Here is a 16828-nt window from a genome sequence, read left to right as displayed (position 1 = left end):
ACGTGACGTTATCCTTTGCTTAGCCGTTAGTGCTAGTATTTCAAGTTCAGTTATTGCAAATGACTTTTTATAAAATGTTAAGATTGACCGCCATTCAACGGCCAATACGACGCATATCTATCCATTCGATATGTTTTGTAATAAAGTAGTATTTTTTCTGAACATATGAACTCCAGACAACCAGATCTGTTTTCTGGTCTTCACTTAATCAATAACTGTTACATTATAGTTTCCACGTATGAACATTTCATTTTTTTAAAGCGTCATGAATTGGGAGGGCACAAGCCGTAATCTATTTTCTGAATTCTTCGGATGTAAAAATCCATGTTCAACTCAAAATTCCAAGCAGTTGAATCGAGAGTGCATAGTTTTATGACGTGGGCTTAACAACTGAAACAATCACGGAAATAGCATGGTTATGACAGCAATATAGTAAAGCATTCCCAAGTCATTGCGGTGATTACCTCTAATTGAGAATGCCAGGCCCCCCTGCTATGTTTGTTAATGCGTCAACACGTGTTGATGTCATTGATTTAAAGTGTTAGGTAAGTTTACATTCAAATCACGCTCGAAGAATGGATCCCCATCGCGAATCCTGGCCACAAGTGAAAATGGGACAATTCATACGCTTAAAGTCTGGCTCTACCGAAATAAACGACGGGACTATGGGGCTCCAATATGATGAGAAAGACGTTACGGATAAAACGGTATTCGAGTAGTTAGTACAGTATAATAGGCGAGTGTTAAAAATTGAGCTTTCAGTACACTTGTAGATGTGAAGAACTGATGTGCGACCAAAGGGGCGTCTTAACAGTGCCTACTAATGGGTTTCAAGATTGATAGTATTGAAACTAAAAACCACGTATTAATAACACTGATCTCTCGTTTTAGTGGATTAGCAAACTGGATGCGACCATTCTGAAAGCTTCACTTGGGATATAGACTGAATGTCAAATGGACTATTTTAGTGGGTAATCACCATGCTCTGTCCTCAACCGACCGTCCCTTTATACAGACTTATCTCCTTAGTTAATACTATCAAATTATATAGCCGTGTATTCAAGGAGTATAATATGTAAGGTAATGGTTGGTGTCCATTTTCTGAGATTGAATGATTAAATTTCCACTTATTTTTGCCTGAAGAGTAGCGATAGCTACAAATGAACCCATTGATGTAATTGACGTTTACAGCCCACATATTTTTCATTGAATATTCATCTATTTGTATGAAGATGCGCTTATACTATCAGAAATATCAATCTTGAAATGGACAACATAGTTATCCATTTCTTAAATGATTCAATAATTCTAAGTTTTAGTTTCAGTTAAACGCGAATAGGAAAGCAATGTGAGATAGTATGCGATTAACGGCAGAATAAATAAACTTAACACCTTGTTTAATGCATATCACTAAATTAAGCAATGTTTTCACATTCTGATAGAAAGAATATTTTTAGACTACGCTAAAACAAGACAACGCGAATTTGTGGTTACAATGGGCCAATCAATATGTTGATTGGTGAGCGATTTTAACAAAATATTTCTAGACGAGAAAAAATTAAATCTGTCATTTCAATAGGGAAGTTTTCAGTTACCAGGCGCCATTTTGAGGCGGTCCCACAGGTCTCGTATTGTTGGACAGATTTTAACTTTTTAAACTAAAACCTTTGGCGCGATTAATTGTCGTCCATTCCTCTTTCGGCACAAAACCTAAACTAATGAATCGTTAGAAAGGTCACAATTTCTATTTTCTGATGCGGTGTTTATTTCATTTTTCTTGATTGCAACAATCGGACACAATCGTCAGTTTAAAGAAGACACGTCACTTTTATGAAGGCGCCTCAAAAAATTGGTAATTTGATGTCATTGGCTTTTAATTTTTTGAGATACAATGTAGAATTTTTCACTGAAGACATAGTTTCATGTGAGGATTTTAATGATACTGCATTCGTAAAAATCTTCATAGAAACGCGGGTGGCCACCGGTTGAGCGAAGCGCAAAAACGCGCGTGAGTGGTCGAGCGTCGATTTTTTGCATACGCAGATTGCGCTCATTGCATGGAAATTTTCAAAATTTTTTGAATTAAAATCATCGTTTGATTGTTACCATGTTGAATTGATGGTACTTGGTGTCTCTCCAGGGTAATTGAATTTGCAACGATGTTTGATGTTCGCACAGACCGATTTTTTATATTGAAACGCTGTATCTTTATTAAAGTCGCGTCACCTAGCAGCAGTTATCCTTTTATTTATTCGTTGATCGCTTGGTCCCATGTTTAGCGTTCGACGATTTTGAACATTATTGGTCAGATAAGGCAAGTTTCTTGACATTTTTTTCTGGACTAGATCCAATCCCAATTCGAAGTTACCGATTTACTGCATTTGGTATGTTTACAGACATTAAACATATTTTGAATAGATCGTTGGTTTGCCGTGCAATACATGTAATGCTGCACATCATGGCAAAAGTAAATGTATTGTCTCTAATCTTGCATATATAGTTTAAGAAAAATAAGCATAGACACAGACAGTTTTGCAATTGCCATTCGAGTGCGTATCATATCCATTGTAAACATATAAAATATTCTGAGTCCGCTGTTTAACTATTGAATTTCACGTTTTGCTCCCTCCCGGAACAAATTGACTGATGTACCGTTTTGTTAATTTCATGTTTATTGCTAATGAAAATCTTGAATTTCTACTGAGCTCTAACGTAATATGAATTTCACCCTGGAGAAACTCCCTCAATTCATCATGGAAACAATGAAACGATGATTTCAATACAAAAAAATCTTTGAAAATTTTAAAAATTTCCATGAAATTAGCGTAATCTGCGTATGCAAAAAATCGACGGTCAACCACCCACGCGCGCTTTGCGCTCAAGTCAACCGGTCGCTACGCACGTTTTAAAGGTATTTTTACGAATGCAGTTTCAAAAAAATCTGTTGTGCAAATTGAACCTACATTGGCTGGATGAGAAAAAATTTCCAAGTATACGAAACGGAACAGGCTACTGTGGCGAAGTATTGTATTAAGCGGCACCACGGCTCACAGGCAGACACGGCAGCAAATTAATCTTTCAACAAAACTGTACAATGATCAATCACTCATCATTGTGGATAGGCTTTTTTCGGAGAATACGGACCTTTGTTGACCGACGAACACGTTAGATATGACTGATACGTGAATCTGTTGACGCCATTAACGATAATATTCTTCATGGTGTAGGCCTATATTTATTTGCGTATCACTTCCAAGAGCTCCCGATTGACTTCAGACCGAGTTGGTTCAATTATTCATGTATATTAGCTCTTCAAAAAAAGCATTGCGGTAAGAACTCAAAACTCGAGTCATAAACCTATGGCATCATTATACAATCTTTGCAGTTCGACATAATCTTTCATCGTTTACTATGAAGTATTGGTTATAACGAGTTATTACGGTTATATCTTTTCTCGTCCCACGGACTTCGTTGTTACGAGGTAGCCGACTGTAAAATCTAAAGCGTATTTTGCAAATCGGATACCAACCTAAATCGGACAAATATATTTGATCATCAAAAGTCTATACTTAAAAAAAAGTGCTAAAAAACTATATTCTCAAAGCCGGCTGCGTTGTGGATTTTCCTTCAAGAAAAATAACTTAAAGAATTTTTTGAAATTTGTCAAAGAAACTTGTCAGCAACACGTAGTTGCTCGGCAAGTTAGTTTTTTCCTCCGGAAGATCAGAAATTTTGATTTATATTTCTCTTAGTTTTTGATGGATGGACGACGAGCGAAAGGCATACAATAGGTCGCGGGGGCCTATTGTATACCTTTCGCTCGTCGTCTATCCATCCGATAAAAAAACAATAATATTCGATTAAAATCCATACTTAAACCAAAGTTTTTGAATCTGGGAGGATCCCGGCCACTATTACATTGCTCTTTGTTTATAATAGATAGCAAACCTACTGTCTTTAGTACGTATATCATTTCACCCCCAAAATGTATATTTTGATATTTGTTCCACAGCATAGGTTACTTATAGTCTACACCTAATACTTTCCGAAACTATTGACTATGATTCGAATGGATCATGTCATGGTCGCTACTGTACGAGGAGATCCCGTCTACTAATTAATCAAAACGTTTGTTGTCTTCGGCCAATCACGAAACCTTAGAAATACCACATGAAATGAATCTGCAGTCGGAGGGATGAACCATTATGCTTGAAGTGGTTTCTGTAAAATAAAACAGATAAGTATTGATGATTATGTTACTCTAACTAGTAGCGACTCGAACTATAGTAGCACCTATTTCACTGGATGTGCTTTAAATCATTTTTCTTGCTCTTTTATCGTTACGAATCTTGTAAGTGCTACATACATTTTTCCTAAAAACGTAATGTAACCTAAAAGTGAGCACCTACTGGTTGTATAATCCTTTTACGTCCAACGGAACTGCGAAGTGCCAACTATTGTATGACTTTCTGATCGGGCAACAATGGCCATATGCCTGTTGGGACCTTCCTGTCTGGTAGGTCCTGTAGTGTTCATATAGTGTGCTTATAGTGCGTTGCCGGAAGAATGAAGGTATGGGGTATCTCCTGCTCATATCGCGGCGCGATGTCACCTGAAAGAAGATTCCAATTCCCGAATGGTCATTTCGTTACGTATTTCGTAATTTCGTTTTGTATTTCGTAATTCCGTTCCATATTTCGTAATTTCGTATTTTAGAAGTACCCCACAGACGAAATACAAAACGAAATTACGAAATACGTAACGAAATGGCCATTCTTTCGCGGGTCCTGCTAAAGTATGAAATGAAATACGAAACAAAATAATAATTTTCTCGCTACAGCAGCGGACTCGTGAAGCTGGCTTAAACATATACGCACCCATCTAGTGTGGCAGGATTCCGCGCGATATCATCAGGTTCGAATCCCTGCCGGGGGAGAATGATCTGTGCATGCTATCATGCAACGTGAAGGGACCCGGCCATGCGGAGAAACAATGTATAATAAGAAATAATATATAATGTTTATTCATCAATATATGTACAAGATCTTTATAATGATTTAATGAACATTGCGCTACATCATTGAAAGTACATCCCCAAGCCTAAAGGCTGTACCAAAAAGGGGTAGTGCCCTAGAGTATTAATTTTTTAGCCTAAGGCTTCATTATTGGTTTCCTGGAACCTTCATTTTGAATTTACGCTGAACAGGTGACTCTGGTTCGTTCCTTATAGCAAACCATGTTTTTGATCCACGATGGAGGAAATGAAATAACGACCACACTACGGATTTATATTTATCATATCAACTTTGGAACCGTCTCAAAATGCCAATAGGCTAAAAACTTTCCAGTTTAAGAACATGAATTCTTGAATACTTTCGAAAGACCATTTACATGGACCGCGAAAATTTTGACAGTCCCGTCGCATTATAACGAGCTTTGACTATTGTATGGTCGTGTTTGAAATATGACCATTTCGTTTCGTACTTTAGCACTAATCGCAGAAAAATTATCATTTCGTAATTTCGTTTCGCATTTCGAAATTTCGTTATTTCGCTTCATATTTCGTAATTTCGTCGTTTCGTACTTTAGCAGGACCCTCATCCTTATCGTAACTAAACATGAATTTGAAAGGTTCTGAGATGCAATCTGAGCATATTTGGGGCATCAAATCTATACCTCTATGCATCAACAAAATATATAAGGCATTTTGACCTGTTAAATAAAATCACATTAATCAGTTGATCACTTTCGATTATTCAAAAATGACCATTTAAATAACTTCTACCAGAACTTGAAAAATAGAAGGACACCTCTACAAACGTGAATACCGCTCAAGCGGTAGCAGCAGAAGGCTTGATCCGCCACTGTGCGCGGTACTGGGTCGAGGACCGGTACCCGATTGAAATGAGATTTTTGCTCCTAGCTCATTAATCATGAGAAAACAATATAGTGGTGGCAATTGCGTTCAGTCTTGACTATATAGTCGCCTACAAAGTGCTTGAAAACGAATTTTCATCTATATGTGTGATAACTACATTTCACCCATTCTACACGAACTTCACTACTTTCAGTTGCAATACTAGTATCTAACTTCATCTTAATACAATTGTTTTTACATCATATATTCATACATATTGATATATTACATGTACGTTTGTGTAACAACATTCGGCAATAAAAGAAATATGAAATGTCAGAACAAGCAAGCGAGGATAGTACAAAGAAAGCTGGTGTCTGTGTTTATGTGTCACCCTCGAATGTTACAAAAGAGAAGAACTCAACGAGAAATAATAAAAATATCAGGAACACATTATCTATCTATTTATATCAGGACGCTTTTTTATCAAAGAGAAATAATCTATTGAAGTACATTATTCAATACAAAAATAATATGTTGAATAACAGTGAATGTTCGGTAAATTGATAGGCAGCTATCAGTGACGGATCCATGGGGGGGGGGGGGGGAACACCGCCGGCGCGCGCCCCCTTTTTCGAAAATTTTTTCATCGCAATTATCATAATACGTACGTTATTTTACCTCACAAAGGCATCGGCATTGTATATAGACAAGAGCAGCAATCACATTTGTGATTAGGCCAACGCGGCGCCTCCTGATAGTGGGTTATTCACCTGTTTAAACTTTTGTTATACCTGGTACCGGACATGCCGCGGCCACGTTTCATGCCTCGGGCGCGGACGACCATATAACACACGCAGAACTTGTAATTAAAGAGTTTATTACTGATATCAACGATTTAAAAGAGAAAACGATCAGTTTAAATTCAGACACACTATTTGAATTTTGAGCCTTTAGATTGTCTTTGAAGTCTGAGTCTGAGAAGCAGGAATTTCGAAAATTTCATCTCCCTCGCGCGCTCTCCCTGTTCGTTCCTGCGTGTTTTTTCGGCCCTCGGGCGAAAAAAACGCTTTTAACGAAGCCGAGCACGCTTCGCGCTTCGGCAGGTAGAAGAAAAATTGAGATGGGCGCCCCCCTTTCCTAGAATCCTGGATCCGCCCCTGGCTATAAACTTTCTAATGTTTCTTTTAAATATTGATATTGCACGTACGGATTTAAGATGATATGAATGCTAAACATTCGAAATACTAGGAACGGGTTCACTTAGTTAGACGTCGATGTCGGCACTATAATGTCGGGATGCTTAGAAAAAAAAACAGTGATAAATTGGCCGGATTAAAATTTTCTCTTCTTAACGTGTCTTTATTTTCTGGTCTACACACATCGCTCCCTCCGTTTCCGGCTCAAACGCTATGCAACTTATCGTTTTTTATCTATGTATCCTAATTCAAATGAGGAGAACACTTTTTAATCTCAACATGATAAATTGTAAGCTCCCATCTTGTGGTCATGTGACACGCATACTGAGGATAGCCAGCACCGATTTATATTGTGCGGCTGAATATCGTGCCGTTCCTGCATTGGACGATCTTCGCTCAACACCTGCAATAATCGCTAGCAATTTTTGACTTGGATAACCGCAAAGCTGTATAACATCACAAAACTGTGTGATATCTATTTCTGGGGTAACTAGCGTGGTGAGAGCGAACAACACGAGAAACCTGTAATATCCAAGAAGATAGACAAATATATATATCGTATATTTGATTATTGTTTTAATTCGTCGGAGTCCAAAACTAGAGTGTCCTAGTATGGCCGGTACTGGACGTCGATGGTTTTGACTCCGCCTCCTTGGACTAGGTAACCGATGTACTTTTTTGATTGGTCAGGCATTGTTTTCGACACCGAGATTGCCTGTTACTAGGTTCAAACCAATGTCAGTAATTAGTGAATTTGTGATAATTAGCTGTTCCGGCTCAGTAGCTATTCTGAGATTTAAACAATACTTGTTCAGACTTGATGTCTGCTCATCAAAACAATGCTGTCAGCATATGTTACAAAATAAATGGAATATGTAAACTCCAAAAATAAGAATTAATGAAAACGAATATGAAATATCGATTGTCCATCTTTTACTGATAAAAATGATGCTCAATATGTGTCGCTTTTAGTAGAAGGAACGTGTAGCAATTTAGTATAGGTATATCTGTGCGGCATTCATGAGTAACGATGGTTGTAAACCAACGTTAAATAGTATTGGAAATTTACTTCGGATCACCAAACAAAGTGACGGCCTCAAGCAGGGAATACAATACATGTACTTGGCAATATCAGTGCATAGGCTCTCGTACATAACACGAACGGAAGAACGATATTTAGTAGCGTTTAACTGTACTGACGATACTAGCACTTCATTTCGCCATTGACACTTCACAAAGTTTAACTGCATGGATACCAACTCCCCCGAGATATCAATCGTCATCTTACGATCCAGGGAGAAACACACTAGATAATTGGAAGGCAAAGCAGTTAGGGGTAGCTAGTGGTCCGGTCGGTAGTGCGTGATTTGAGTGCATTTTTAGCCAGCACACAGATCACAACGATCGTTGTCAATGTTGAGGGAGAGGTAGTTGTCAATGTTAAGGGAGAGGTAACGGGGGAAATTAGGTAGGGAGTGGAATTGTGAACAAGGCAACCCATCCATAGCAACTTATGTACAAGAGACTCCGCCCTACTCGGTACCGGTGACAGGGTAAAGCGACTGCATCGGTGATAAATTTACCAATCCCCAACGTAAACATTCTAGGATTTCTTAATCTCTTGAGTCGGTATTCGGTTAACTCAGTAAAAACAGCGGTCCAAATAGAGTCGAGTTAGGCGGAGTAGACTAGTACTGTTTATATTGGGAAAATAACAAACGTCCGCATCGATGATGGAATATCGCAATTTTATTAATGTGCGGAGCAGACGCCAATAAGATTATAATTTTTAGATGTTGATCTGGCTGAGTTGGCAGCACTTGCTGGATAATCTATACTATAAAGCAGAACAGACGGTATTTACCGCGACACATTATAGGGAAATTGATGCATGTATTGAAACGTCCTTTTACTGATGCTTAATACCAGTTTTTCCAGTCATCAAGTTACATGTTTCAAACAGATTAGTGGTCCGAGGGAGTCACAATATTCATTCTAAGCCCGCGCTAAAATTCGGTTAAAAAAGATGTGTTCGCCATCTAACAGTAAAGTACCGTACTATGCTTCTGTAGTAGTACATACAGTAATTTACTGACCTGCAGCATCAGAACAGCACACGACACAGTTCTCTCAACACTGATTTGTGCCTCAGTTGTTTAAAACATTGGTTAAGACATTCATCACACGTAATCTCTGGATCAAAATTAATATGATTGGACTTAGCGATATGTCCTGACCGTGTTGCCGGCCCATACGCATACGTCTCAGAATGGTTCTTGAAGGGGGACAGGCCCATTGCGCAGTTTTTCAGAATGGTTCCATACCACAGATAGGGAGGCCCAAACGCAGCCTCTCGGAATGGCTCTGGGGGCTGCCGATGCGTGCGTTCGTGGTAAATTTTATAAGAGAGTTTTCAAATGGTACATACGGTTTTTGGGGAAGGGTAAAGAAATAATGTAAAACTTTGTACGGGGAGGGGGTCAAAGCAAAATGTACGTACTATTCTGACAGGAGCTCTCTTAAGAAAATGTATGTGAGAGATATAAAAAAAATAAATGTCAAATAGTAATACAAAATACAGAATCCTAATATCACGGCAATTTTCAATTAATAGTCCCTCAATTTAAGCATAATATCATGCAATTCGTTGGTTGAAATGGAAGGGCTTTTTAAATGAACGTACGGGTGGCGCCGTCAATATAGAAAGTGCTTAGATCGAACGAGGAGGGGCCTAAAAACGGCTGGGGCAGAATTTACTGTTAGTAATTTGAATGATAGATTTTGTACCACAGACAGGTCAGACGGGGTAGGGGGTGTGGGGTTGGTTCCAAGAACTCTAAACATGTGAAGCATTTAGATTCATTTCCCGGCCAATTAATGAATGATTTTCGTTGTCAAAAAATAACAGGATTCTGCATTTATGCGCCGTCCATTAGACGGGTATTCAGCTAGTACGTTATAATACATTTGGAGTGAATGAAATAAAATAAGTAAAATAGTCTTAGAAAATTTAGAAATGTTAACTTAGGTCCTATCTCATAATTTCCTTACTTTTGTGATTGCTATAATCTTTTTGTAAACGGCCATTAAAGGCTTCATGTTTCGTCTGCAAATCACTGCAACAAGTTACGTAATCACGCAAATTTACATGTTTTTGACCGCTGTACACCCAATCGGGACAGTTCCTCACTAGCTTCACTGCGGCAATATCACTCCTTAACGCTGCCATATCCTATCAAACAGTTTTATTGTGCATTGAAACCCTCACAGCTGAAATAATTGAAATCCATACAGATTTTCTACATTTTGAATATACGAAGTTTGGCCATGTTTATTGCCTCCTGCTGCTTCGCGTAAATCCCACGCGGTGGCGAAACCGCGCGGAGTTGGGCCGATGCATATAGCGATATTAACGCCTAAATAAGCTTTCCTTTTCTGCAACAGAATCGTGGGAAATCATCCTCCCTCGGTTGGGATTCGAACCTGATGGCATCGCTTCACCCAGCAACGGCACGAACCCTGTCATACTAGACCAGTGCGCAGATACACGCGCAGCTTTGCCGTGCGAAAACTTGCGGCACGAATCAGATTGTGTAATCGCTGAGGTACATTTCACGGAAGAACTCTAAATGGGAAACCCGGACTAAAATGGGATATCTGATTGGCTTATAATGACATCTAATATAATGAGAGACATATAATGACATTCGCGCACTCGTTCTAGTATGGCAGGGTTTCGTACCGTGGCAATCTCGAGGTTCGAAACCCTGCCGCGGAGGATGGTCGGAAATAGGATAGGGTGAAATGATACACGTTTTATTTATAGGCAACAAAACCGTTGTTGTACATGTTGGTACAAACCGGCAGCTATGTATATTGAGTATATCCATGGCCAGGAATTTATGCATTGGAGCCCCAAAAATTATCATTTAAAGTCTTATTTTCATCAACTTTTTTTTTTTGGGGGGGGGGGGGGACCACCGGACTCCCTGGCCCTAACGGCATCGTTGATTTGGTGAAAAAGCATTTCGTTCCCAAAGTGGTAGATGGCTTTTCAACATTCTCACAAATGAACCCCTCCTAGATAATTTACTGCTGCGTACTTTCTCTGTTTCAATGTGATGAATATTAAACTCTTATCGATAGCAAATAAACTACAATTCAATCGATGTTGATCGCTGGACGACTATTTCTATGTCGGCTAATTAAGCATGGACTCGAAACATAATATTAAATATAGCTGCATAGCAGCGATAACGGGTTTCTATGGTGGCTGATTCGGGCCATCTAAAAAAAAACACAAATGGTGCAATTTTTTTTTTCACAGACGCCTAAAAGTCGTTTTATCGCGCAATAAAACGAAAATTACCACGTTAAAAACAGAAATTACCACGTTAAACACGTTATTGCGCAATAAAACAACTTTTAAGCGTCTGCAAAAAGAAATTTGTAACGTTTGTGATTTTCTTATTACATGGCCCGAATCAGCCACCATAGGTTTCTGCCTAAATGGTTCATATATCGCACTGGGAAGGGTCATCGAAATAATTCTACATCCATAACATATGACTTATTTCCAAGATGCGCAACCTGGGTCAACACTATGCTGGATATGTGGATCCAGCTACATACAAGGGCTACCACGTAAAAAGTATCGATGTACCAAAATGGCTCAACGGAAGATATGGTTCTTTCAAAGTCCCCTGGTGGCAGTTGCATGAACTTGTGTGTCGCACATGCTCTCCTTGCGCGTTTTGATCGATAATTTCGTTTATACTAGGTTGCTCTACCTTTATGCATCAATTTGTTCAGTGAGGAATTTGCATTCAGAATATACAACGATTTTAAAAAAAGTTGTTTTTGTTTTCATCTATCTGTGACGGTTTACATATTGCACATATGTTTGAACTATACAACTTTGAAAACAAACTTAATCACGTATACTCAATGAACATTAATTCACTTCAATCACAAAGAGGGAATTATTGGTATCAAAATTATTGCACTGTCGGGATTCGAACATGATGTGGCATCAACTGCGTCGACGTCTTTAAAGCGATTTAGGTAATGTTAGGTTCATCTGCATCAAGATGGTACAAAATGGCGGCGATAGATGAAACAGAAACGGGAAATGATGGATCGGGACTTAAATTAGTCCGATTACGTGATTTGCAAAAACAAAATGGTGGCTTTTTGAATCGCTCATATATGAATCAGATAGCGAGAATTGTAGACTGGTTACCGGTCTCTATTTTCAATTAGAGACCGGTTGTGCCCATCCTCCATTTTGCATTTTCGATCATGTCAAATAAGGTCAAACATGTAAAGAAGCAAGATACTTCCTGGTTAAGATGGCGTCTCTTCGAATCGGCTTAGCTTCGAGCGATATCGAAATTGCCCTGGTATAAATGATTACAATAGCATCTAATAATCAACAAATCAACAATGTAATCAACAAACAAAAGGATACTTTACAATGGACGGAAAGACATTAATTGCTGTAGGTATCAGATAAATCCGCTGATAACTTACCTGGTACTCGGAACACAAACTAACAAGCAGGATCGAAATCTATTGCGAGGTGAGCTCAGCCCCGACTGTCACTGAATACAGAACATTCTGAAGGAACAGGGGACATCTTTTCTATATCTACCGTTCGTGAGATGTATTTAGTGAATTGATGTTTTAATACAGTTTTGTAAAATGACTATATTTAGTATCTGAATAAAGTTCACAATTGTTGAACTCTTTAGTGCTTTGTGCGATCAGATATTTGGATCTACCTTAGTCAACTGATTTCCTGATACAGACAGCAAGTTGGGACACTATAATTAAGAGACTTGGTCCAGACAAGTTATTCAGATCACACTGGAAATTCGCAATATCCTCCTCTCCTGGACCACACAATGTCAAAATTGACTTTCAAACTCTTTTTCACTGAATTCAATACTTATTGTTCACTTCTGGTACAAAATCTTGTTCAGCCCCTGACAAGAGAATAAGCAATGACACTATGTATTCCATGACATAAAACAGTAGTTTTTTTAATCATCGACAAATTGAGATGCTCCTGATATCCCTGATTTGAATAATAGCGTCTTTAGAATCATATAGACCAAGCCTTGACCAGACAGATAATCCAATCACAATTCAAATTGAAGGCTTGCTAGTGCAGTTATTCACAGAATCCAGCTCTATAAACCTCATCAGTTAATCAGAATCAAGGAGTTTCAACGCCCGTTATTTGGAATCTCATTTCATGACAGCTAGTGCTGATTCTTTTTTCTCTTTGATTACTGCATGATGTTATCTTTCTGAAATTAAAATACATATCACTTACAATTAAACCTGGATTGACTTTTCAATTTATGGTTCAGAATCCGTTTTTCAAACTTACCTTAATGCATTGCAATCTATTCTTTACTGTTGAGCTAATTTGATACGCATTACTTCAATTCCTTTACATCCTACGAGTTGTGATTCACAAAATCATCACTAAAACACTCACAATAATCTACAATAGACAATCAATATAGTATTTGTGAAATAGCACTCATAATATTCAATTGTTCATATTTTTACAATTGTTTTGAATGAATTAAGTAAGCAAGTGATGTTACCTGGATGTCTTTATTTTCACTGGATCAACTGCTGATGTCCAATGTCACATTCAGAACAATCAATCGCCTCGAGTGAACAAACAAGTAGCCTCTGATGCATGGTGCAGTATGTCAGTAGTAGTCAGTTGTTGATTCCAGTCCAAATTGCTGATTGACGACCTGTAGGTTTTGACGGCGCTGTAACGCAGACATCCTGAATTGAATACCGATATATTCGGTAACACACACTAAACAAGTGTGCCTGTTTAGCAAAGCTATATTCTGTCCTATTCTCGAAGAATGGTCGACGTCGGAAATCCGGCGCAGAACGAAAGAGTAACGAGCGAACTATCAGTTTGGAATACCAAAACTGGACTGACTTTATTTTTACACATAGCTATTTATATAACACAGATTCAGACAGGTTGAGACATGGAAAAAGATACAAAAACAAAGGTGACGAGTCGAGTAGTGACATGACAGTGAGACAAACAACAATTAACACATTCTGACACAGACAAACAGTCTCAGAGGACAACGAGTAATAAGATGGAGACATAAGACAATAAAGAAATACGAAATATAGATGAAATATGTATAACAATTATCAGTGATATTTAGTGTTGTTAAATCCTCCTCCACTACGTTCTGAAAGTTTCGTCCCCGAAAATTAGATGAAATGAATTTAATGAAGAATTATCAATTTGAGAACAATATTTATATATACATTAAAAGTATTGATCATTCACAAGCTAATCATTTTTGGAATTTGGTTCGCGATAGGTGAATGATTTCATATCCAAATCGTATCTGTTCAAAATGTCATAGAAAACTGATGATAATGATTGTCCCCAGTGCACAAAGAAATCAGCATATTTTCTCGAGATTGGATCTTGTACCCGGACCTCATATAATATTCCTGATCGTTTTGCAGCCATGATTTTCGGTTGGTCTGCTTCGTAAAGAGCCCCGATATCAGTTAATGTATCTTCGCATGTTTGAGTGTTTTTCGGATCTTTAGCGCAATGACACGGATAATTTTGCATTTCTAATTTATCCAATTTTGATTGTAGTCCAAAGATTTCTTTTTGTTGTCCAATAATAGTTCTTTTTTTTGATTCTACATTGACCTTCAAATCGACAAGTTCACCTGAAAGTTTCTGCGAGATTTCTTCCAATTTCTTTATTTCAGCGGTAGTTATGACGTCCTCAACTGTCTGAGATCCTATTTCATGAGTCGTGTTGACAGTCATGACCGCTGTGTCCATGGTAGCGTTATCTGATTTCGTTGACTTCGGAACTTCTGTTTTCAGCATCCTTCGGTTCAGGAATTCCTGCATACGTCTACGGTCCCGATTCAGAGTAGACTTCGATTTCACCGCTTTCGAAGGCTTCGATGACTGGACTGTCCATGTCAGTGAAACTTTGATACATCCTTCTTCGGCATTAATAGTCCAATTCTGAGGTGCCTGGTGGTATCCAGCCTCTTGAAGAGTTACTACGACTGCCGGTGGTAGAATATTCATCGTGATGGGGAAAACTAGCTGGTGAGAGCGCGGTACCAGGATCTTATACGGGCAGTTGAATGTAAAACTTGCCCGCCGGTTCTAACACCAATTTAGCAAAGCTATATTCTGTCCTATTCTCGAAGAATGGTCGACGTCGGAAATCCGGAGCAGAACGAAAGAGTAACGAGCGAACTATCAGTTTGGAATACCAAAACTGGACTGACTTTATTTTTACACATAGCTATTTATATAAAACAAATGATACAAAAACAAAGGTGACGAGTAGTGACATGACAGTGAGACAAACAACAATTAACACATTCTGACACAGACAAACAGTCTCAGAGGACAATGAGTAATAAGATGGAGACATAAACCAATAAAGAAATACGAAATATAGATGAAATATGTATAACAATTATCAGTAATATTTAGTGTTGTTAAACCTCCAGAAGCGTTTCCTGGCAATATCAATGGAATTTCTTTCTTCATTGATTTAAAAACGACTTTAAAGAGATCCATGGAACGTTAATCGAGACAGTCTGTAGGCTGCCTAGTTAGTTACCTAATCGTTGGTGGTAAGCTTTTTATAATGGGATGGGCTTATACCAACGTTAGGGATGACTAGGGCCAAAACACGGTTGAAAAAAGTAACTCTTCAAAAATATACTTTCTATTGACTTCAGTCCACAATTAATGGCTTAATTCACACACTAACACAGGTATCTTTTGAAATAATCCAATTTTATGTATGTTTCGAGCGATTAATCAACATTATTTTGAGAATTAATTAATTAATTAATTTCTCCACAAATTTCGCCATTGGCCGCAATTTCTCTGTATTGCATACATGTGGCATGATAGACAAGGTGACCTACAAGGATTTATATAAAACTTTCAAAACGAAACAATAATTTTCATTTTTGATAGTTTTCCAACTTATATTTCAAATCTTCGTGTTTTCCATAATAAATAATAAATAAAATTAATTCTGATTGAAGAGAAATGTGAATAAGTGTTGATTTCTTAATTTTTTTCAATCTCGTCGTTTCGTTTCGTTAGTTTGTGTTGTGGTCCTGGCCTCAGTCCACAGGTGCCAGTACCCTCCACAATTTTTCAAAATGGCCGCCGTTGAATTGACGATGATTACAACAAAAATTAGACGGATATCTCAAAAGACCAGAAAATGCCAGGCATATTACTCGTGAGTCAAATTGACTCACGAAGATATCATTGAAAAATGACCTTCCTATTCTTGACTATGGTTTGCGAAAATATCCGATCGTGAAACTAAACCACAGTCAGGTTACTGACTATAAGCGGCCATGTTACATTGTTCACGTGATGAAATACTGAAATCTGATTGGATCCGCATATTCCGCGGAAGATGGCGGACGGGCAAAACCTAATTAATTCCCATATTGAATGGGACAGGCTACCAGTCTACGAGAATTGATGTGTCCGGACTAATGTGAGTCCGAATCCGTGATTTGCGCTGATAAATATGAAATAATATTACGAAGTAAAATTGATTTTAGAGGGACTACATTCGTAGATTCATAATAAAAATATGACAAGTACCAGGACTCGAACCAACAATCGAAATTGGGCCGTCAAGTGCTGCCACCATGTGATACCTGGCAGCCAGTCTTTACATCTTCAGCC

Source organism: Tubulanus polymorphus, chromosome 6 (assembly GCF_964204645.1).
Source record: "Tubulanus polymorphus chromosome 6, tnTubPoly1.2, whole genome shotgun sequence".
Lineage (NCBI taxonomy): Eukaryota > Metazoa > Nemertea > Palaeonemertea > Tubulaniformes > Tubulanidae > Tubulanus > Tubulanus polymorphus.
This window is presented reverse-complemented; position numbering follows the sequence as displayed.